Source organism: Mchenga conophoros, linkage group LG12, assembly GCF_057382185.1.
Source record: "Mchenga conophoros isolate Kocher_MC1m ecotype Shallow Benthic linkage group LG12, M_conophoros_male_GT1.1, whole genome shotgun sequence".
Classification (NCBI taxonomy): Eukaryota; Metazoa; Chordata; class Actinopteri; order Cichliformes; family Cichlidae; genus Mchenga; species Mchenga conophoros.
In genome coordinates this window covers 22,428,205-22,453,110 of record NC_140537.1, presented here as the reverse complement: position 1 = coordinate 22,453,110, position 24,906 = coordinate 22,428,205, and the positions used below count along the sequence as shown (strand labels likewise).

At 39.7% G+C, this 24,906-nt stretch overlaps 1 protein-coding gene across 2 annotated transcripts in view; it reads right to left on the bottom strand.

Moving 5' to 3' along the window:
- unc5ca (unc-5 netrin receptor Ca) overlaps nucleotides 1–24,906 on the bottom strand; it is a 185,852-nt gene that overhangs the window by 99,641 nt on the left and 61,305 nt on the right. The window lies entirely within an intron of this gene.

Here is a 24,906-nt window from a genome sequence, read left to right as displayed (position 1 = left end):
GTGAAGATTTTATAATATAAAGTCAGTTTATATTTTTTTGTGCGGAAGTCTGGTATTGCTACCAGTTAATGCCATGGAGTTGCTCACTTAAAGCAGATGGTCACACTTATGCCTCCTTTTTTCCCTTCTCATTGCTATAATGTGTTCATGTTATAGATATCAATAAAGTTGTGATCATGGCACAGCATCTGGCCAGTTGTACACAACAGAAGTGAGCAATCAAAAACTTTTTTTTAAAGTGGCATTTAATTTCAGATGTACAAAAGAGGTTGTGTGCCTGATTCTGTATGTCAGTCAAAGACACAGAGGCTTTATCGCCCAGAAATTAACAAAATGGTAATATGTTATGAATTTAAAAAGGGGAATGTATTACCACGCTAGACAGTGTGGTAAGGTTTAAGGTAATGGACCTTATTGGACTGGTGTAGCCTTTAATGTCACCATTACATTGGGTCAGTCATAAGTTTAAATTTAAACTAATAATGCTCTTTAGTTTGACTTGCCATATCCCACCTTCAGCAGCCATATTTACCCCTGATTGAGAGTAAATGTAAACAAAATATGAATCAATGTACACAACAGTGAGCCAAAACCATAAATTTTCTAAACAAACAAACAAAAAACTAATTATCAATAACATAATTATAACCTCCATCCATTTTATTCAGATTTTAAATCTACAACTTTTCCTTTATATGTTTTTGGAAAACATGAAGAAGAGCAAATAAAGAAATGGGCAGGGAAAATATATACACACAGGCAGGAAATGACTGAATAAACTGAATGGCTGACCCCGAGGCCATCAGGAACTTTATCCTCCTCTCAGTCCATCCTACTCCCTTACCTCCAACATCTTTTCACTTCTCGCCCACCCATGACCTCAATCAAAGCGACACCTGGAATGTTTTGTCACCAGGTTGCCAAGGTCGCCAAAACACAGAGGATTACAAGAGCCGGTGGGAGGGAGAAGAGCTAGGGTCTCATTCTCTCTCTCTCTCACAGACACATACACACACACAGAGGCAGACACAATACACTTATTTTCCGAAAGTTCATACAAACACACACTTGCTCTCGCACACAAACAAATGTTTTTAACGTATAAGTTTCCTCCACTCCATCACCTTCCAGTTTCATTTGGACCTTGTGGACTGTCTAGACCTCTGTATGTATGTGTGCGCCTCTGTGTGTGACTGCCTCACCTGGAGATCTGTGACTCATCGGAAAATTTAAATACAGAACGCTACTGACACAACGTCATGGTTTTTCAGGCCAAATTTTTCAATTCTCCAATTGCACATAAACTGTGCTGTGAATACACACAAAAGCAGCATCCAAAAAAACGACACATAAATGTGTTTATGTGCTTATGCGCATGCATACACAATCTTCCATTCCTCAACCATATCCATTTGTGCGCATGTGTAATTGTGGCCCTTATCTTGGAGAATAGAAAAGTGCTGTGGGGCTAGAAGCTAAAAGCAGCTTAGGTAAAACATCAAGACACAAATAGGGGGAAAATGAGTAGGCAGCGTCCCCACTTTGATGTCACGAAGCTGACATTTTCTCTCTTAGTTCTGTAATTAGTTCTCTGAGAGTATGGAAATTGGTAGACATTTTCACTGTATAATTTCATTATCTGTGGGAAATTTTCTCCAACACTTGGTTATTTATCCAGTGTCATATTCAGCCATTTCTCTGTTAGTTTCTCACTTGCTGCACCGCCTTCTCTGTATAGCTATTTTTTGCTCCTTTTTTCCCCTTCATGAACCTGCTTTTGCTTTTACGCCCCTACTGCTTTTCACTTCGCCCCAATAATCATTCTCACCCTCATCTGTCATTCAGAGAGCTGAAGGGGTTCATGGCTCTGGAGCGACAGCTATAAATTATTGATTGGCACAAGAAACATGATAGCTAGAAAAGAGTGTTGGTGGAATGAGAAAATGGGAAGGATGGAGGGGGGAAAAATCTCTATGAATAAAAGCTTTGTTTCCCAAATGCTTACTGTTTCCTTCCACTTCTGCATCTTCCCTGTGCCTTCGTCTCCTCTCACAGCGCATCACTTTTGCCTTTTCCATCTGTTTTCCTCTTCTAAACCTTATCCCTCTTTCTTGTTTCACCACCTCCTTACACACCCACCTACCCCTCTCCCCCCGATCTCCTGACAGGGTGACTTAAAGATCCTAACAGCCCAGCTCATAAACGTCTTGCCTGAATGCTGTCACCACTAATGGATGGCTGTAGCAGAACAATGTCCAGGTGCGATTTACAGTATGTTGTAAATATGTGCCACTGGCTAAAACCCCATTTATTCCCTCCTTGAAGTCAGTAGGGAAGCCCACCTTAGAATACCTACAAACCAAACCAATAAATATCTGTAAATCTGCTAAAAACATATATCATCAGAGGCAACTAATCATCTCTGAACATCAGACAATATTATGACCACTGGAATCAGTATAGAAGTCAATAGGTTACTGACAGATTGAGCAAAAAAAAAAGCAAACAATGCTGAAATAATTTAACATGGTATGCAGCAACCCCCTGTTGACAAGACAAATACTACAATATTTGTACAGTAAAAACAACAGGCTACTCACAGACTTTGCATGACTTAATGGTTTGCATCAGTAATACATTTTTGGGTTTGAATGGTTTCCATAAAACAAGGTTAATTTTACATGAAAAAGTGCAATATGAGCAGTATTTGATACTTTTTAAATCTTCCTGTTAGTTACAGGAGTAACAAACAAATATGTAAACAATTTGAAAAGCTGATGCTGGAGAGTGCAAAAAAAATGCATTCATTCCTCCAACCTAATGCCAAACAAAGCCAAACTTAGTGCCATATAAGGTCAAAATGCCTCTTGAGTAGGAGCATGTATGTGTGCCTGGGTCTTGTTTTGTTGGCGCTGCAAGTAGCATGCGATGCCTATCAGTGCAGTAGCCGTGGAAATCATGAAATCATACTTCTTAATGTCTTATCGGTTAGTTTCAATCTGTAGCAGCTGCAAAAACATTCACTTTCTGAGAAACGGCTATGCTCTAACTCACACACACACACACACACACACACACACACACACACACACACACACACACACACACCGTAAATAGACATAAAATGGTAGCCACCCACCCCCAACCACTATTGACAGCATACACACAACCACAGACAACCAAACAAACCTAAAACAATCCATATCTTTACAGCCAAATTACACAACTCACACATACAAAAACAAAGGAAAATGCACACACTTGCACAAACGTAAAGGTGCAAAAGTGTTTTTATGCACCAAAGGATTCCCATATTTCTCTGTTCTCTAGCTCTCGCTCTTCCTCTCTGGTTGTGTCTCTCACAAACACACATTGTTTTATGAACACAACAAATACAATTTTCCCATTACTTACACTCGTTTTTTCCTGCACACACATATGGACAAAAACACATCCTTTACACTTTAACAGATTCAACTTAAAATGACCTATTTGAATCTTGAAAGGTTTAGGGAGGTGATTCAGGGAGTATAGGGAGGTGAAGAGAAAGATGAAAACTGAGAAGACTGAGAGATGATGGCCCAGCAGAGGGCTAATGTATCATTGCCGTGGAATTGGATATATGATGTCAACCATTCTCTCTCTTGCTCGCTCTCTCTCTCTCTCTCACACACACACACACACACACACACACACACACACACACGCAAAACAAAAAGACAAGCAGCAGGTCCACAAACATGCAACCACACCCGCCCAAAGCATCTGTTCATGCAAGCTCGTGCGCACACACACGCACAGATAGACAGTACTCTAAAGCAGCGGTCCCAACCTCCGGGCCTCGGACCGGTACCGGTCCGTGAGTCGTTTGATACCCGGCTGCAAGAGTTGAGGCTCAGGTGTGAAATGTATGGTTTTCAGGGTTTTTATCAGTTTTCAGGGTTATTTTGTTATCGTTTTTATCGTTAACTTGGTTTTCCTGGGTCTTTTCACGTGTGTTATGAATAAATCTTTTTTCGGTACCGGTACTAGTTTTATTTTGTTGTATTTATCCGAGACACCTTAAAAGCCGTAAAGGTCGGGCATAAACCGGTCCGTGGCGCAAAAAAGGTTGGGGACCTCTGCTCTAAAGAACATAATAATATCAGCCATGTCTATAGAGCAGCAGTTGAGCATTTCTGATTTCCTGTTGTCTTCCTTCTCTTTCTCTCGTTCAGCTGCTTTCAGGATTTGCTGTCATTGCAGACAGATTTTAATATTCTCTTTTGTTTACCCATCTCCTGTTAAATTATTCATCCTTTGAAATAGCTATATGTGTGGGTAAGGATCCATTTACCCACTTTTGCCTGAAGGTATACCTGTAAACCAAGAGAACTGAGCAGAATAACAGAGCAATTTCATTATTAATAAAACCATTATTAAAGATTTATATACTGTATATTGTTATTATAGTAGGGTATGTTTCTCCAACTAATTTCATCTTTTGTTAAAAAGTGTCATTAAGACAGATTTTCATTCTAGCTTCCTTTAAAAAAACAAAACAAACAAAAAGCTTGGTGGTCAAAACCTGTTTTTACTCACAAACCGAAGCACTCCTTACACAGTCTGATGGGTAAAGGCTATTCACGATGCCTTTACTAGTGGACACAACATTGAAAAAGTAGTCATGGTATTCTAGGAATCACACAGTTAAAATCTTGACATATTATCTTTTGAATGTCAAGTATTTTAGATTTTTTTTAATCACATTTGTGAGAGTTATTTTCAGGTTGTAAGTGGTTCTCGTGAGAGGCAGAATGACCAAATACCAGAAAAGCTATGGTGGTTCACAAATGTCATGATAAAACAACACTATCTGTGTGCAAGTGTAACAGTGTGAGCTGTTCTTACAGAAAAATCTATTATAAAAAGGGGATCAAGTGACTAAGTTTGTTGAACTACTTGACATGAATGTCCCATTGCTTTGTAAACAACGCAGTAAGTGATCTCACATTTTTTTCTGCATCTGTTTGAAACTTAATTTTATCCTCAGTCTGAACTCTCCAAGCAGAAAGATTATGTAAATTATGGGTAGACACATCAGCATTCTACTAACTTTGTTCAATTAAACATAACTATATTTTAATTATAAACTTTAGGAGAAGTATATACCAGTGTAAATCCGTGAAAACACACAGGATTATATCATTATCAGTATGAGGACTCTTGATTGCTGGTTGCAGTTTTACATGGAATCTCAAACAAGAAAAAAAAACCTACTGTGTTATTTTGTGTGGCAAAAAGTGCTGCGAGACTGGTTGATGAATCATGTCTACCTGATGGATATAATATACACAAGACACTTTTTGTTATAGCCAAGAGCCATGCCAGGTGATGCATAAAGGCAGGGGATAGGTGAATGTTAGACTGTTTAGGAATGGAGCAGACAGTGACAGCTGGCTGGCGTCCTCCAGCTTTTAGTGTATGACATGTAAGGCCCCAGCTAAGCCTGGAATTAGATTTACAGTTCTGCCTGAAGAGGGCTGACTCAAGTCAGGCTACAACTTGCCTCATTTGAGAGACCCAAAAAGAGAGCCCCTGTCTGAAGGATTAAAAAAAGTATAAATCTAACGTATCCTGCAGCCTTTTTGTTGAAACCTATAGCATATACTGTAATAGAGCCTACGCGGTCTGAAGAATTCATTCAAGTTAGCAATGGAAAACAAAAAAAATGTAAAAACATGAAGGAGCTAAATGCTTTTTGTCAATAACTTATGCAATATGCTTTTTTAACTTTCTGATGTTTTCCTTTGTTAGAAGTGTCACTCTGTGTTAAAAGCACATGCACACCTTCACATAGTCTACAAAATTCACAGCTTGACTCCAAATCTCCACAAACAGATCATGTTCATTTTATTTAGTTCCATATTATTAGTAATCAGTTCGGAGAATAGTAAGCACATATTGCAGCATGTGCATTTTAAAAATCAATGCACATGCTGCAATATGTGCTAATATTATGCAGTCATACATGTGCATGCATTTGTGTTTGCATCTGTATTTATGTGGATGATGTGTGTTGAGATGAATGTTATTATACTGTGCTTGCACATTTAAAGAAGTATGAATAAAAGCAGATACTAAATGCTCTAAATTGTTCAGTTAGCATTTATTTAATACAGTTTATTTCAGTCATCTGCGGCACTAGTACAATAACTATAGAGTTGGTTAGCTATCATTTGACTTACATATGCCAACAACCACTGAAGGAATTTGACCATGAAAGTCACATTCACACAGGGTGTGCCTGCCAACTTTTCAGACCTGACTTTTTTACCAGTTTTTAGAACAAATTCCAATTTAGCATACAAATTACTTGCCAGGATACTTCGCCAAATATTTTTAAAAAATTCAATAAGATCAGTTTCTTCAACAATTTAATAAAATGAAAAGTCAACAGAAGCTTTCATCCCAAAGCAAATTTAAACTGCAAAGATCGCTGATACCACTGCTATATTGAGGTCAAAAAAATTAAGATAAAAGCAAAGTGATTAATACAAGAAGGGAGGTAATGAAAGGGAAAATAACAGAGATATAGAAATCCCTTCAGGTGTCGCCTGAGTCATGCTTGGTAAAAAGTCACATTGAGAAAATGACTCGCACAGTCACAGTTGGACATACATCACACATATATAAAATTGGGCACAGGCGCATTTTAAACAGGGACACATGCCGCACAGGAGCAGCTGATGCGTGGGTGTTTGCAGGTAGGCAGTGTGAAAAAATTCTGCATCCATTTTTTTTTTTTTTTTTATATATAGCTGTCTTTGCCAAGCATTACATGTACATGAGACACACACAGAAAGATACTTCACAGGACTTGGGTGTTACTTTTCTTATCATGGTGCATCTTTTGTTCTCACATTATTGCCTTTCCTTTACTTTGTGGCTGTCATTCCATTTCTCTACTGATCACGTCTTCAGCTATTTCCTGTAAAGTAATCTGGCTCAGCCATGGAGGGGCAAAAAGAAAAAAAAAAGGGGAAAGTATAGAGTATTCTGCCACATATGAAGAACCTGAGATCAAGCACGCCTCATTTCTCTTTAAATGTCTCATAAGCCAGGGCTTATCTCCAGTTTCTGCAGTGCAAGTCAGCTTAGGTGTACTGATACACCTCAGTGGACAGCACAGGCTGGTCTGTAGAGGGTGCTTACATCCAATTCTCCTCTTTCTAGGTAGGTAACAAGCAATGAGGCTTTGGTTGTAGTTTTTTTGTGTACATCTTTGTGACTCCTGAAAGCACACTATCAGCTGACACGATCATGGTGAGGAGACCTGTTCGAGTCTTTGGCCATAACGTGAGTCTTCTTTCTGATCTAGGTCAGGTGTGAGAACCAGTAAGGACAGGCCATTTTCTGCAAGTCTCTCATCTCTCTACTCCTCCTCTCTAGCTATGGATGTCATGCAACCAACACATCATTTTCATTTATATTTTCTCACATATATCTGTTTTGCCCAGATTCACAATATGATGCAGTTTTCTGGCAAAGTGTAAAGAACTGGAGCTTACAAATCACCAAAAGAGTAATTTGCAAAACTGATTAATCACAGGGTCTCTCAGAAATTGAATAATGCAGTAATACTGTAGTAAGAAACCAAACGTTTAAGCAGAAAAAAACAGAGCAGTGCACAAGGAGAAACAGGGAAGCACATGGACAGTCAGAAGAAGAATAATTATAGTAATTTCACAATCATGGACAGTTATCAGCTCTGTAATGCACAACTTTAATTTGGCATTACGCACAGGCTCAACTGTACTCACATCACAGACAGCCACATGCAGACGGAATACCTCATTTATATGCATAGTCTTATGTAAGCTTGTGGGGGTACAAACTTGTGTGAGTTGCTGTGTAATGTTATCTTCCAGATGGATTCTGTCTCCCTTATCCCAGGCCTGAGGGAAAAGCAAGGCTTTGCTTTCATTCATGTTATACTATCACAGCTCAGTATCGCTATTAATACAAGCAGCCAGCACAGGGCAGTGCATTAGAATATCAAAACACTGGCTGGGGAAGGACTTCTATTTTCAGGGAGATAGGGTAATGTTTTTTCTGTGAGGCAGACAACTAATAGAATGGCCAACTGGTGGTGTGCATGTCTGGGCTGTATGATCAACATCTCATTCTCCAAATAGGTTTCACTCTGTTCATCATGTGCACTTGCATAATTTTCCACCTGTCAGAATCTTTCCGTGCAGGCTTATGTGTCTTTATGATTTTTTCCCCTCCTCCTATCTGTTTGAGTCTCTCTCTTCCTTTTCATCTCGGTTTGTGATGTCTTCCCTGGTTTCCTTAGACAACCTATGCATATTCACATATAATGCAAACCTTACCCTTCTTTTCTTCTTATTGCTTGCAGCCTCGTTCTCCTTTTGCAGTGGATTAATGACATAGATTTAGCCATCAGTCTTTCTTAGGTCAGTTCCCCAGAGGCACATTTCACACAGTACTCTACCCACCCAGCCACTTTGTGCAGGACCCGATCTCCTGTGCCTTGTGGCTTTTTCATACTCTTTTTTTCCCCCCACTCTTTTCTTTCTGTTCTTCAGATGCATTAGTGTTTCCGTGTCTTCCATCCTGTCTCCTTATCCAAATTGCTTCATACTGCTCTACTCATTTGCCTTAAAAAGGAATTAAAACTCAATGCTTTTCCCAGTTTTGAAGATTTATTGAGGACAAAGCAGCACAATATGTTCACACACACAAACATACACACACACACACGCAAACATACACACAGACACAAACACACAGGAATAATAAAATCAAATGATAAAAACAGCTTACAGGCTTATTTCATTTGAAGATTTCCCCATATTTTGGTGATCTTATTCAGAGCTGTAGATAAAATTGGATCCGACATTTCACTGCTCATGCCTTTCACCATCTGCAGGCTCACCACTTCTCTCTTCCCTTCTTATCCCTTTTCTCTCTCTCTGCCGCCCTCATCTCTCTCCCAACTTCAACACTTGGTCTCTCTCACGCCTAGCCACAATCGCTCGTCTCCCCTCCCACCCCCCCACCCGCTGTGTCTCTCTCCTCCTTCTCAATCTTCCCTCCATCCTTTCCTTTTTCTTTCTGGCATATTTCCGCACTTCCTGCTCTCATCTTCAATCCCCCTTTCACGCCTTTATCCATCTACACACACACTTCCCCAATGCTTCATCTCCTTGCTTTGCTCTCTGGCATCTTTCCACACACCACCTCCTTCCATCCTCCTTCGCTCATTCTTCTCTTTCTCCGTTACCACTTCATCTCAAACTCTCCACATTTTTCACAACCTCTCTTACTCTATATATCCTACCTACCCTCCCCCCGGTTTGGTCACTATAAATAGAGCCTCCAGGGGGTTTCATAATGGACTCCTGTATCTGACCCTATTACAGAGACATTACTGACCATACTTTTCGCTCTTGCTTTCTTTTGTCATGCACACACAGTAAACAACAGTTTCTCTCGTCTCTATTTTAGCTCAGTAATGCATACACCTTCTCTGACTTTTAAACTAGGTCACTGGCCTGACTAAAGATGGTAAAGCTATTTCTTCATCAACACTTTTTCCCTATTTATTATCCTTCTCATTAGTTTTTCCTCTCCTTTAGGTTTAATCTTTTTTTTAAAATTGTCTTTGATTTGTATTTTTTCTTTTTGTCTGGGATTGTTTACACTGTTTTAAAATGCATCAAATTAAGATTTCTTTGAAAGCAACATCTTTGGGTTAGAGCTCACACCTTATAGCTATAAAAATAAATGGCAGGATTACTAATGTGCCATAAAAAGCGCCAAGGAATTTTGTTCCATTATGGTGAGAGCAAGATGAGGAAGAAAAGATTAGGAAGTGTCCTAATTACCTTTTATTTCGTACAGCACTACTTTCTGGATCAAGGTTCACTTGAGCTTATTGGAAGTAAAGCAATGGTTACAGCACACAAGCACGGGCATCTAAACAGTAAGCCTCTGTGAGCGTGTTGTGTGAGCGAGATGGAGAAAACTGGAGGAGGAGCAGGAAAGAAACAGGCTTATTCTATTTTCAGCTCTATTTTGGTGAAATCCGAAGACTTTTAAAATTACACAATGGGTTTTTGAATGGGTTTCATCAGCCCCTGGGGCGAAGAACATTGCCAACCCATACAAGGCTGAATCGCAGATAAATTCAAGTGACCAGAAGGAAAAGAAAATTCATAGTGGGCCTGAATGAAACCTATAAAAAGACATATACTCTAGACATCTAGTTCTGAGCTGAGAGACCTGAAGTAATTGACATATTTGGGGCAAGGTCAGAGCTAGAACACACTGTAAATACTACCAAGATTTGTTGAATGTTACAATGAAATAAGCTATTAATAACCATTTCAGTGTAAATGAACACAATGGCTTCATTGTATTGGTAAAAGCATCGTGTTTCCTCTGCTGGATGCTTTCTTCCCACCATGCATCCTGGTGCAGGGGGTTTCAGAGGTAAGCTATCCGCATGATATAAACACAACTCTGAGGACCAAATGTTCACTTGCTTCCTAATATAGCCCACCCACTAATAGATGACATGATGATTATATCATGGATGGATGAATAAGATTTACTGTGTACCACACAACATACATGACTCAACAAAAGATCTCTGTGTTTACTAGTACTGTCATGGTCCTGGGTTGCTTGACCCAGCGTTTTGAGTTTATTATTATTATCATGATGATAATCTTGTGTACCAGTTTATTCTGATGTTGTGTTTATACTTTTTAGGGTTCCGTGCTCCCTCTTTTTAGTGTCCGCCCATGTGTTCCCTCTGTTCTCCGTCTGTACCGTGTCTCTGAATCCAGTCTGTGCATTTCCTGTTTTACTTTGAAGGTCTGTGTCTTATGTCAGTGTGTTCAGTTTTGTGCTCTCCCTGTCTCGTCAGTGTAATCAGTGTCAGCCGTGTCTCCCAGCTGTTTCCTCTCAGTCTTGTTCACCTCTTGTATTTAGTGTCTGCGTCTTCCCCCGCTCGTCGTTGTGTCGTCCCGCATTCTTCACTGTGTGTTCTGTTTGCCAACTTGCCTGCCTGTTAGTTTTGCTTTCCCAGTTTAGCTAGTTTTCGGTTCTGTCTGCAAACCCACAAGCCGTTTATTTCGAGTTAACTTTGCCTCCACGAGTCCAGCTCTTGGATCCACCATTCCTGCCTACCTTCACACAGCTATGACAAGTACTAAAAGTACTAAAAATTCATTTTTAACTAACTCCATCATGCCCTCTTTCTGTCATTGGTGTTAAAAATACTACTGGTGAGAATAAACATGGAGCATTTCACCCAACAGTGGCTTGGTGCTTAGATGGTGCTGGCTATAGGAATGCCAGAGTTGCTCTGTTGTGTCATCAGTTTGTTGAGAAGCACTTGATTGCTAACCATTCTGACATGTGGCCCAGATGTAACCCATGCTGGTGAGCACAGAAATAGTGAAGACCGAAGGCAAGGGTATACAGTTCAAAGCTGTGAGAAACTTCACAAGCTCAAATGGCAGCAGGCAGTAAAAAAAATGTTTTAAAAGGGGCAAGTGGAATAAAAAGTACCTTCTGCCAGTAAAGTCTTCCTACCTTGAAAAGATGTCTTTACTTTATACTGAAATATTTCTTTTCTTCACCCTTTTCTAAGAGCTTAAGGCAGCAGAAGAGTGTCACGAGTCAGCACATCATCTTTAAGACGAAGAAAAGTTAAAGCTTCATGGCTCTGTGTATTTACTGTCTAAATTCTCAGAAAGATTGTGCATTCTAGCTCAAACACTACTCTTAAGCAGATTATCCTTTGTGATTTCCCGCTAGTATGGTGCAGATCAAAAGATAATATTAATCTGGCAAAAGGTTTATTTCACCTATTGCAGATAAACCAATTAAACGATTGTCAATCAAAATACTATTAAAGTAGGATTTTAAGGAAAGGGTTTTAATAGGGGACTGAACATTAGGAAAATGGCTGTGTGGAAACATGGGTAAAGGTTTGTGGGTTTTATGCCACAGGTGATTCAATTTTAACGTTCATTTCCATTTCAAAACATAATTTAATTCCATTAAACACAGAGTCCCTCTGCGGTTAATTATGTATTCACAAATTTGCTGGTTAGAAAATGCATGACAGCGTTACACAGGAAAGTATAAGGTTCATATTCAGTTCATATGGAGAAGGAATTGCCTGTATGCATCATTAACTTTTACTTGACCACTTTCGGAACTTCCAGTCCAGTCATGGTGTTAAAGGATGCTCTGTAATTACAACACACGGCCACATATAAGTAAGAAGATTAAGAGTTCAAATGTGGAAACAGTAGAATACATTTTATTAAGATATCACAGAGGCACAAGACAAGAGCAATGACATATTATTCTGGAACATTTTGTATTAGAGGATATGGTCTGTGCTGTTTTGATACTGCTTCTGCCAACTTCTGCATATGCTGATTTTATTATACATAACACATCTGCATGTAAACAGCAAGACCAAGGTCAAAATGGAAAAATGCTAAGTGCTCTGCTTGTTGCTTCAGCACCTTCTGTTTCTGCTTCACATTAGCATAAAAAGCAGTCGTACAAAGAGCACCTGAAATACTAGTTCCAAGACACTGGTCATGCCTAAGCAAGGCAAGGGTTAGAAGTTCAAATCTTCAATTGAACAAGTGACCGAGTCACTCTATTTATGTGAATCGATCTACTAGAAAGATAGATATGTTGATAGACTGAAAGCTGAAGTTGCCCGGGGGCTATGAGCACTGCATGAGTGGGCCTCTTAAACGAGGCCCCACACAAAGAGGTGAAATGAACAGGGGAAATAACAAGAGGTTAGTTAGTTAACTGGGGTCAAAAGGCCAAAGGGGATGAAGCTTTCAACTGTTGGTACATTTTTTGTGCTTGTGCGTGTATATGCGTGCGCCCACGCACACATGCAATGTGTGCGTGGGAGAGAAAGCGGGCGAGTAAGTGAGTCATAAAGAAGATGTGTTGTATGATGAAAGAGCCTCTGTGCAGGTGGACGTTGAGGTCAGAAGTTGAAATGTTGTGCGGGGCTAACGGAGAGGATTCAATGCATGACTGAATCTGTTTGCAGCAGTTTGCCCTGTCAGAAAGCTGATGAATGGGTTTTAAGTGTTTCAGCCTTGTAAGCTCAAAGGTAATGAACTACAGCTGAGTGAGCCAATACTAATGTTTTCAGAGAGCTGGCAGGTGAAAACTATATTCTGCTATATGGTGTGCTGTCAAACAAATATTAATCCATCAAATGTGCAGAAATGCTTTGGACTTTTATTATTGCTGTTTTGACAGTGTGCATGTTCAAAGGTGTATATCATAATTAAGTTCCCCTAAAGCTTTGGAACAGTATTTTAGCCTAAAATGCTTTTCTGCGTTATCAGGACACAAATGCAGCAAAAGGTTTCTTGAAGGGTTTCTCCTTTAAGGCAAGATCAACCTCTCAGTTGAGCCATCTACTCTCTGCAGAAGCCTGGTCTCAGTGGATGAATGGCTGTCAAGAAGCCATTCTTGACAGGAAAGGAATCAACAAGAAGAGGCTGAGGTATGTAGTATAAATGACACAAGACCCGGACTGAAAATTAGTGACAGGAGGTCTTGTGGAGTGATGAATCCAAACGTAAATTTGTGGTTCAAATCACCGTCGGTATGTAGGGATGGGTATTGATAAGATTTTAACAATTCCGATTCCATTGTCGATTCTGTTTAACGATTCGATTCTTTATCGATTCTCTTATCGATTCTTTTTTTTTTTTTTAAAAAAGGAGAACACTAAGGTCGATTAGCTCAGAGCTTTGTTTTATATCTTCTCTTTGAACAAGATAGAAATTTAGGAGTAACATGGCCTTACAAACCCAACAGTGAGATCTTGAGAGATCCAGCCTACGGCTCTTCAATGGGGTGTCACAGGGTCCCCAGGAAAAAAAATTGTAAATGTAAAATAATAAAATAAATATTCTTGTGAGACATATCACATATTGACGTGGTCGGGTTATGTTAAAAAGTATAAATTGTTATACTTTGTTCATTGGTTCAAAGGTACCCCACACTTCTTTTTTTGTTTGCTTGTTTGTTCTGGTGTATTTTTCATTTGAACTGTTACTCTGCCAGAGTACTCATATTTACAAGATGGCATTGAACGCCCCATTGGTGTATCAGGAAAACTATTTTGTACGTATGTTCCTTGAAGGGGATTGAAGTCGTTCTTTTTTCCACCACAGCTAAGGGCTAGGAGTAGGAGAGGAGCTGCTGTATGTTTTTGTTATCGAATCGATCTGATTGTGAAATAAAGCATATGCAGTGAGAAAGCAACTCCAGGAGTCATCCCTGCCTTAAAGCTGCAACATTCTTCTGTAGCAATAACAAAGTATAACATAAATTGTTCTGTGGCAATTACACAAGAATATCCAGTAATGTCCCTGCCTACAATTAAACACATTCACTTACCAAAAATCGGGGGCATCTGCTGTGGCAAATGGGTGCAAGCCTTTGACCACAAACTTAGACACTGCTCGGTGACATTAGTCTGTCCTGGCCTGAAAGGAGACGCTACCGGTAGACTGCAGCGAGAACTGCCAGCGAGCGCCAGCCAGACTCTGTCTGTCTCTCTCATCATGGTCACCTACATGTACAGTAATGGCAGGTCTTGTAATAAGGCAGATTGCGCTAACATAATATGCACTGTTAGTTGATTATTTACCTGCCGCATTAACGGGAGAGGACGTGCAAACGTTAGCGCTGCTGCTGGGTTGAGAGTCACGAGTCCGGAGCGGAATTAAAAACGCGTGTCATCGCGTGTTTTGTGAGCAAATGCTTTTGCATATTCGTAGTGTTTCCTCCCTTAAATGAAATATCTACTTTGCAAGTTGCCCTGTTGTCATCGGTTCTCATAAAGTATAATCAAACTTTTGAGCGTTTGAGCCGCTTAGCCAGGTAAATGACGCTCCGCAATGTGGTGACGTCATTCGGGGCGACTGGAATCGATAAGAGAATCGTTTGCAAAAATGGCAAACGATTCCAAGGAATTGAAACAGTGGGAACCGGTTCTCAACAAGAACCGGTTTTCGATACCCATCCCTATCGGTATGTAGAGAAGGGATCAGGAGAGAAGCAGCAGTGTGTCTTCTGCTACCATCTCTAAAACACAGTGGAGGCCGTGTCATGGTTTAAGGCTGCATTTGATGGAAGTTGATGGAATTATGAATATAGAAATGCACAGGCAGATTTTGATCATCTGAAAAGCATCTGAATGGCATCTACTTCAGTTTCCAGCATGAAATACACTCTCAGTGCAGCTGTGGTGGCGTTGTGGTTTGTGGCTCAGTTGCAGGGGAGTGGTGGAGCAGTGGGCTCAGGGTGTGGTGTCAGGGGAGGCTGACTCACAACGCTGTTCTCCATCACCTGGTCATGCCTTCCTTATTTTAGTAGGATGCTGGGAGCTGACGGGAGACCTGTGTGGTGTGTAAATCTGAAGGAGGCAGCTGAATAGCTGTGCAAAGCAAAGGTGTTTGAACAATTGCCAGTAAGCATCATTTGGTCTTGCAACACCGTGTGCATCGTGTACTTTGTATGCTACAGTAGTAAAAGCATATATGGACAGAAAACACACACAATGGAACATTATTAGTCGTGGATTGGCCTCCCCAGAGCCCGGGCATCAACATTATTGAAGCAATGTAGGATTCTTAACAGAGACCATAACAAAAGGCAGCTAACATCCAAAGAAGAGCTTTGAATGTCATTCAAGAAGCCTAAAGACCTAGTCCTGAAGACAGCTTAAAGTAAAAAATGAAAAGAAAGCCTAAGAGTTCTGACTGTGGTGAAGAATAAACATGGTAATACCAAATATTGACCTTCATTACCTTACATTACAGCAAATTGCTACACTCAGTCTTAATTTGTTAGTTTGTATTTTCCTTTTGGGGGTAATTTTGTATCAGTTTAATTACTTTTAAAAGCAAAACCACAAAGGTGTCTCACAAGGCCACAGTGCATTGTGTAGAAAGCAGAGATATGGTGACATTTTATCAGCCACAGTCTGAAGTCAGTTTAACAAGAAGATATTTCATTTTATTCCTCCTTTACCTCTTCTCTCCTTCTCTTTCTTTCACACACACACACACACACACACACACACACACACACACACACACACACACACACACACACACACACACCAGGAATACACAGAAAATCAATGGGTTTTTTTTAATGTTTCCTTTGAAACACCAGGCATATTTCACAACATGCAACATCATGTCTACATGTCATCAGTTTGTATGCACTGTGCCTTTGTGATGTGTGGGGGTGCAAGCTAACAGAGCTAAAGAGCAAAGGAGGAAAGTTGGAGTAGGAGGATGAAAATAAGAAACGAAAGGTGGCAGAGCCATCCGATGTTAGAGAACCAAAAGAGAGAAAAAAGTGACCGGTTGTGATCTTGTGTCCTTGAAGATGCTCTTTTTGTTTTGTTTCCACTTTGGTTATTGATCTCTGTACACATACTTGCTGTATTCCTGCTTTACTCTCCCCATTCTTTATACAAATGAGTACACTAGAGACTAAACAAGAAATTAAAATAATGAGCACTGCTATTATGTTGTTTGTATGATGAACAATATCCTCAACACTATGTAATGAATGTGAAAAATGCTGAGATTTCAATAAATAGTAACAGTTAATCCAATACTTTTGTTCAACCTCTTGAAGTAAAGCTGAATGCATGCACTTCAGTTGTCTTGACTGTGTCATTGAAAAGACACAATAGACTACTGTAAAAAAAATACTTACGGAGCTAAGTGCAGACAGATAAATATACATATAATTTTTTAATTTGGAAGTTTTATTGTGCGTCTCTGAGTCCTTGGGGCTTTAAAAGGTGTTTTATGTAACACTCTTCATCCTACATAAAAACTGTGTGTGTTTGTGTTATGCTTGAAAGGTTGCTCTGACTAACCAGTTACATGATGTGCTACTAAAACTAAGAAACTAAGAAAGTGTGAATAGATTTAATCAGTAACACTTTGTATTACTTTATTTGCATGTATGTGAGATTTGGGATTTAACTGGTTTATTCCATGATGATATCTGATTTTGGTCTTGGGTGATAATGAAGGGTTAGCCAGAGTTAGCACTGTGGTAAAAATTTCAAGAAATTTTACTTTGACACTTTGAGGGAAATCTCTATTTTCACATGCCTCTGTAGACAAGTCTGGGATGAGCCTTCCTAGAGTGACAGAGTTGGATTTTGGCTTTTGCTCAAGGACACATCAAGGATACTTGGGTTCGATGGGTTACGTCGTAGTTTTTCAGACGGGTCTTTTTGTTACAAAGTACCTATACCATAGATTTAACACAGAAGTATAAATCCTCTGTAAGGTACCAACAAAACAATGAGAGAGCAATGGAAAGTTAAACAGGAGGAGAGCAGCAAGAGAAAAGAAAATCAGATTAAAGACGGAGCTGGGCGGAAGTCTGTCTGTTGCACATTATTAAAACGCCTTCATTACTTCTCAATTTTTCACCCCCCTTATACGTTTTTGGGCTCTTTCCCTGTCTCGTCATATATCACACCTCCGTCAGTATAGACACAGAAACACACACTATCAAATGAGGCATGCACAAACTCATATACACACTGGAAGTCTGCTCTGGATTCAGCATGTGATTTGGACTGGTGTGATTAATGGCATTCTGTGCACCAGTGAGGAGATGAACCAGAAAATAGTACAAACATTATCATAACCTGAAAGACCTAATTACCGCAGTGCACATCTGACAGACGTGTGCGTGCAGGCCGCTCTGTGTATGTGTGTGTTGGGAAAGGGGATGAGTGGTGGGGGGCAATAAGGACAGGAGATTTATGACCCTGCTATGGAATGTTGTTTTGTGTCCCTGACGTCCCTTTTGTGGTCTTTCACCATTTCGGTGGAAATTAGGAATATGATAATGACCATATTATATATGATAATTAGTGTGCAGAATGTGTGCACACATGGGTATCTGTATATGTGCTCTGTGTATCAGTCTTCTCTGACCAGCTGAGAACACAAGGTCTCTTGAAACATGGTTACGAGAAGAACAATAAAATTCCACACATCATATCATTAAAAACATACACATGGTCCTTATCCTATATCATGATCGGGATTCGAAAACCAAGTGGTTGTCAAATTTTGGGGACATGTCTCAGTTCAAAATCCAGAAAAAGTTCACGATGAATGTGCCACAATATAAATAACAATGAAAAAAGCGCCCTGTCTAAATTTCACTTTTATAGGGTATCAGCTGAGCTGTTATGTGGACTGAGTCTGGAATAGAATTATATGCCAAGATTGCAACTGTGCTCAATTTTTTTTGACAAGTCATAAATGTATAAATTCATCAGTAAGACAATATTTTCCTAAACTTAAACAAAATACTCTACTGGGTTGATGAAATAGAATAGAATAGCCATTTATTGTCATTGTACATGTGCAATGAAATTGTGGAATTGACTCTTTACTTATGGTAAGACTGAAGAATAATGACCCTGGGGTCCTGCAACCAGAGTCCTGTGGGATGCAGAGAATATTTCCATTGCAAGCCATCTTATTATTCTGGTCTCTCATGGTGCAGAATAATGGATGACACTGGATCAGATTCTGTACTGGATCAGCGTCACAAGCTTGACAAGACACTAAGTTATGGCTATCTGTTGATCTCTTCCTCTTGCCTTTCTCCTCTTCATGCTCTCTGTCATCCTCACACTATTTCTAACTAAATCCGCCCTCGGGGCCCTGAACACCAGAGCAGAACATAGGGGAGGAGAAAGGGAGGCACAGATGAGAGAGGAACAGACAGCAGGGACCATAACAGAGGAAACGGGGAAAAAAAGAAAAAGAAAGATTGCTGAATGAGGAACAAGGGAAATAGACTAAGATTTAGAGTTCTGAGTTATTGGAGAGGAACTGAGAGGTAAAAGAATGAAGCAACCGCAAATAAAAAAACAAAGAAACATAAGAAGAGTAAACAGCTATGGTACACAGTCCATTCTCATATTCTATTTACAAATACAAGCCTTTTAAAGCACTGTGGAAATGAATCACATACTTTTAGAACTCAAAGTATGAAGGACAGGGAAAAGTTTTCCCTTTTCCCTGTGCTTCATAATATGTGAGCACTGGTATTTCCCACAAACATGTCTATTGTGATTTACTCATAATGCTGAAATGACAACACAGCTGAGAGAAAAGACCACATCTATGCTGAATAGTTAGCCATATTTGTAATGATTCAGAGCGGTGTCATATCAGTTATTTTGACCTGCGGGTATGTTGTCTCTGCCCATATATAGATGCCGATACCTAAAATGGCCATTTCAGGTGGATGCTTATATATTACAAATTACAGTTTAAAATTATTTATTTAGAACTCAAAGTACTTTGGAAAGATATAGACGGGCTCAACTGCTTGCCCTGATTTATGTTGCATCTTTGAAATTCTATTATCCTTTAAGGGGACGATTTTCCAACAGATGGGAAATATTTCAAGTGATTGTGCGCATTCAGAAGTACAAAAACAAATGAAGACATTTAAAGGATAAATAAATATCTGCATGTTGTGAATTCAGACCGTCGGCATAAATCAGCTGTGACAAAGTCGCTGCTGCAATTTTATGAATATTTAAGCAAAGCACTGATGTACAGAGAAGATGGCAAAGCAATACAGTATTTGGCACAAAAAAAAAAAAAAGAAAAGAAAGAAAGACAGCAAAACATCCCCTCATTTTAAAAAGAAAGCATTTGTTTGGAAACTCAAAATGCAATTAAGAAAGCAAAAGCAAAACAAATACCTTAATTTTCAGCGTTTTGATTTTGACTTCTTTTTACAGAAGCCTTAAAAAAGATGCTGCACTTGTGCCGTGCCATTAAAGCATACGTCAGTTTTAGCTGACATCTACTCAACTGACTGAAGGAGAAGAGTTGAATAGACAGAAAATTAAAAAAATACATGTTAAATAGAAAACTTTCAATTAAAAAGTCATTAAATTAATTAAAGAAATAATGTTATTTTGTTAATAACCATTTGATTGAAAAAGTATTCTCTTTATTGGATTCGAAATACATGCTAAACAGTGCACATAAAAGCAGCGAGATTCTGTGCTTCAGTCTACAATAAAGCACACAGCAGCATGAAACCAGAAGATCTCTGATCTTTGGTCCGTTCAGTTCAGCAGCAGTAAAACACACTGTTTATGGTAAATCAAAGCACTCTTACGTCTGTCGTTCTTTGATTGTAGATCGTAATGAGAAGTTAAGAGAACAAAGCATAATGGTGAGGGAAAAGCAAGCTCAAGTGTGCGAGTTCAGCGAAACGCACAAGCTGTATTCATTTTCACACAACAAATCTCATAAAAATGTAGAACGTTATAATGCTGCCTTAGTGAACTTAAGCACACAGACATCAAAGGGGTGTTTATCAAGACCCCTCCCTTGGCTTTATACCTTGTTAAGGTTTTTAGCATGCAAAGAACCCAAGGGTTTCCACAGACGTTTGATGTCTGCGATGAGATGGAAAAAGAGATGCTTTTTAACAAATAGCCTGGAATAAGCAAGTGTTTATTGAACAAAAAAGTACATTAAACATTAAGTGAGACGCAATTGTGGGAGATGGTACAGAGATGCACGTCCTGTGCCTAAAGAAAAATATTTTTCAGGCATAGGGTGAAAGAAGCTGCTATGGCAGCAGTCCTCAGTGGTTGAAAACCAAAAAGTTATATTTTCTCGACATGCAGATTGATTTTATATGATATGTATTTAAAAAACAAACAAACATCTGAAATGGTTCTCCGTTACAGTGTCCTGGGTTTTAGAAAACAATTTATTTAGGTAAAATGCCTTATGATTTTGAATAGTAAGGCCAGCATGGTGGTGCAGTGGTTGACACTGTTGCCTTACAACAAGAAACTCATGGGTTTAAATCCATGCTGGAGGCTTTCTGTGTCGGGTTTCCGTATTCTCCCCATGTTTGTCTTGGTTATCTCAAGGTATTCCAGCTTTCCCAAAGAAATGCTGGGGTCGGCTTAACTGTTTATTAACAAATGTCCATCAGTCTGTAATAGGCTGGTGACCTATTAAGGCAGGAAGTTGCTTCTAAGGTTTCTGTGAGCTAAGATAGGATGACTCGTGGGCCTTTCTTTCGGTGACATCACTGGTTATGAATATGGCTTCTTGCTGCATGTGGACATTTGGTGTGACGGCATATGGAAAGTTTTAGTTGTGTGAGGTTTAGGTTCTGTGCATGAGACTTGGCAGCCCTGTAAAAGGCGCGGTACATGTGAAACGTTCCATCTTCACATTTACTGGGTGAGCTGTCAAAGCTTACGATAGCTCTGACTCACAAATCAGCACAGCATTTTGGCAACAGTGTAGCCAGAGTCAAGTGTGTCAAACTTGACAAGTGTTTGTGTTTGTGTGTGTGTGTGTGCGCATTTTTGTTTTGCTTTTATCAGTTACTGAAAGCAGTGAAATGCTCATTGAAGCAGGCTGTTGAAATACGATCACGTGACTGCATAGACGGTACAATGAAACATTTCAATACAAAAATTGGGTCAGCAAGTCCATATTTGCTCCCTCTAATAAAATAATAGGGATCGCTTCAGGATCCCTAGGATTGCTTCAGTTAGCTCTCATCTCATCGCATTTTAAATCTGCTTGTTATAAATCTATGAAAACAGTTCTTTATTGCAAACCTCAACGCATTGTGGACAGCAGCAATTTAAGAATGACCGAGACGAGGCAAGGCTGACAGTAACCTAAATGTTACTGTGATTCAGACACAGCAACAAAATCAATTCAAATTGAAGAAGAGAGGTGTGTTCAGGCAGTGAGCCAAGTAGTTAGGAAGGAAGGAAACAGGATCTGAAGACTGCAGATGGATGTGTTTGTGAGTGTCGCACATGGTGTGAACACTGGAGACGGGAGAGGGAGGGAGAAATAATAAAAAAAAAAGAGTGAAAGAAAAAGAGAGATGGTTCAGCATAATTACAAGGGTCATTGTATCAGTACAGAGTCAGATGTGCACTGTGTGTGTACTCCAGTGTGTATGTGTGGGTTACATTTGATGAGCTCAAGGTGATCAGGTTTTCCCTGTAGTTCAGTGGAGCGGCTGCAAAGCTGACTGCTCTGTTTGGCTGGCTATCATGCTGCTAGCTCACCGTTTGGCTGGTTTATTCACAGACTTAGATAAGAGAGCACATAAATATCCCAGTGAAATTGTGCCATAATACTGTCAACAATTGCTTAGCGAAATGCCAACATTATCTGCCAAGCAACCAGGAGAAGAAGGAAGAGAGAGATGCATAAAGAAGAGGGAGTGAGGAGGTGTGCAGAGAGTTGAGATGTGGGGGAATAAAAGGTTTGGGGAACTGAATCAAAAGGTGACAGTCACAAAAAAAGAAAATAGTAAATAAAATGGACTATGTGAGGGGAAAAAAGTGACGGAGTGAATAGGACAGAGTAAAAAAAAGCAGACAAGTAGGTGATGAAAGAAAAAATAACGGAAAAAAAAAGGTGAGAGACAGAGCTTGAGGAAGCTGGAGAAACCAGAGAGCTGGCGCATGAGAAGCAGCTGTAATTTACATATGCTAATTAAACTTCAGTTTAGGTCACATGATCTTTATGTCAGGGGTCCCTCAACACCTTCTGTAGGACCAAAAAACCGCTTTCTGCATCTATCCATCCTTCCACGGTTCAGCCTTTTATCCTCTAAGCTCACACGCTGTTGTCAGAGTAGGAAATGTGTCCTATAATTCTTTTTTTGTTTGAAGTAACCCTCGCGTGCTTCTCTCGGTCTCTCCTTTCCTATAATCATCGTCCCCCTACTGTGCGTCTGATTCTAATGCTGCCATTCTTTATTATCCGCCTTAACTTCCTCATCTATCCCCCAATTTCATCGTTTATCTACGATTACCATTTTGTGCCTCACTTTCTTCTCTCCTTTTTCATTCTTCGTGTCCTCAAATGGCTGTGTTCCATTCTGTAATACTCTCACGTCTACGCAACTTTCATCTTATATCCACATCCATCTGGTTTTTATTCATTTTCTACAAGCATCACCATGCTATGTTTGCTTCTTGGTTCATGTTCATTTCTCTCCTCGCTCTTTTTAATTTGTTTTCTCTTGATTATGTAACCATTCACCTCTTTGTTTGGCTGTCATATCGACAGCCTGTGTTTTTCCTGTCCTCGTGTGCTTTTTCTTTATCATCACCTCAATGAATTCCACCCATTTTCTTCCAATTCTCTGCCTTCAGCTTACATTGCCTACATCCCTTCCAACTTTTCATTTAATTTCTCTCCTCTGCTTTTTCTTTTAATTATCCCATTTTTTTTCAGCTACAGTATCCCCAGAGTGTCTTTTCATTCTTTCCCTTCATCCCCCGTTTCATCATCCTCTCCATTTTCCTCGTCTTTGCCAGACCTCATAGTCCAAAACTGAAAGTTTAGCCAAGGACCGATCTGCCAAAATACCTACTGCACTGGCCTAAATACAAACAAATCTACATACACATAAATGTACACACCCCTAACATGCGTGGGCACACACATACATACACAAGCAGGTTCACAGATTTTCATGCATATGAGCAAACAGACACAAACGCATACACACACACCCCAAGCTTCCTCGACCCGTTGCTGGTTTGTGAGCCATCTGTTCATTTATTTCAGAGAACAAACACACCTGACAGTACTGAGAAGCTGCTAAGTCCATTTCACTGTTCACTGAACAGCACAATTGAGTCGACTAGATGGAGGGATAAGCTGGAACAAAAACTTAACGCACCCTGAGGGGAATTGGAGATCGAGAACCACTGTTCCTGTCCGAAGCCATTTCTCTGAGAATCAGAAAACTGTATCTCGCAGTTGCTGTCATCTAACAAGATTCAGTACTGTGCTACTATATCACCCAGAGTTAATAGGACTTTGGATTTCCTGAGGCTTGAGACATGAAGGACAAAGTTCAGCAAAATCACATAGTGGCCTACACCGTGCATGGTACACTGTAAAGTTTTTCTTTAAAAGGAATCCTATGGTGTTCAATAAAAATGGAAATATTACACAGTAAAGATGTGCACAGTCAGGTGTTTCCAGTGTTTGCTACGTGCATTTCATCAATTCGGTATGCATGAATATCTTTCACTAAAGTAATAAGACCCTCTTCCTCACAATGTATCCTAAATTAATTTTCAAAGATCTATTTTGCATGATCAAATAACCAGTAGAGGCTACCCAGAATAAGTCTGTGCTTTAACAGTGCTGCTAGATTTCTAAATAAAATCCATCTCAATTTTGGGATCTATAAAGCAGCACCTGTGCAGTGTCTTTTGCAAAGTGGGAGATTCCAAAATGAGACTACAGTGACGTGACAACTGACAACAGAAAATTCTCTCACCTGAGGATGATTTCAGGAGTGGAGGAAGAAACGCGAGGCAAATCCGGAACCAGCAAGTGCAGGAGAAGAACAGAGAGAGAGAGACAAGATGGCATTTTGTTAGATTACATGTATCAAATACTGTATTCCATACAGGTTGATTTTATTTCCTTATTCGTTATATATTTTATTTCTCAGGACATTACGATTTCTGGATTTGCAAAATACTGCTGTATACCAAGAATATGTACTGTATAGACGAAATTGGAAATTCAAAGATAGCTACATTTATAGGTATGACCTGGAAGCAAAGGCTAAATTTGCTCACTGTTTTATGTTCACCATGATGGGGAATGACCCTATGAGGCAATTTCTTGTTTGAACCAATCAGGGGTGATGAGACACAGGAGCACTAGAATAGACCATAATTGCTCCGTCTGGCTTGTGTCAGACTGAAACATG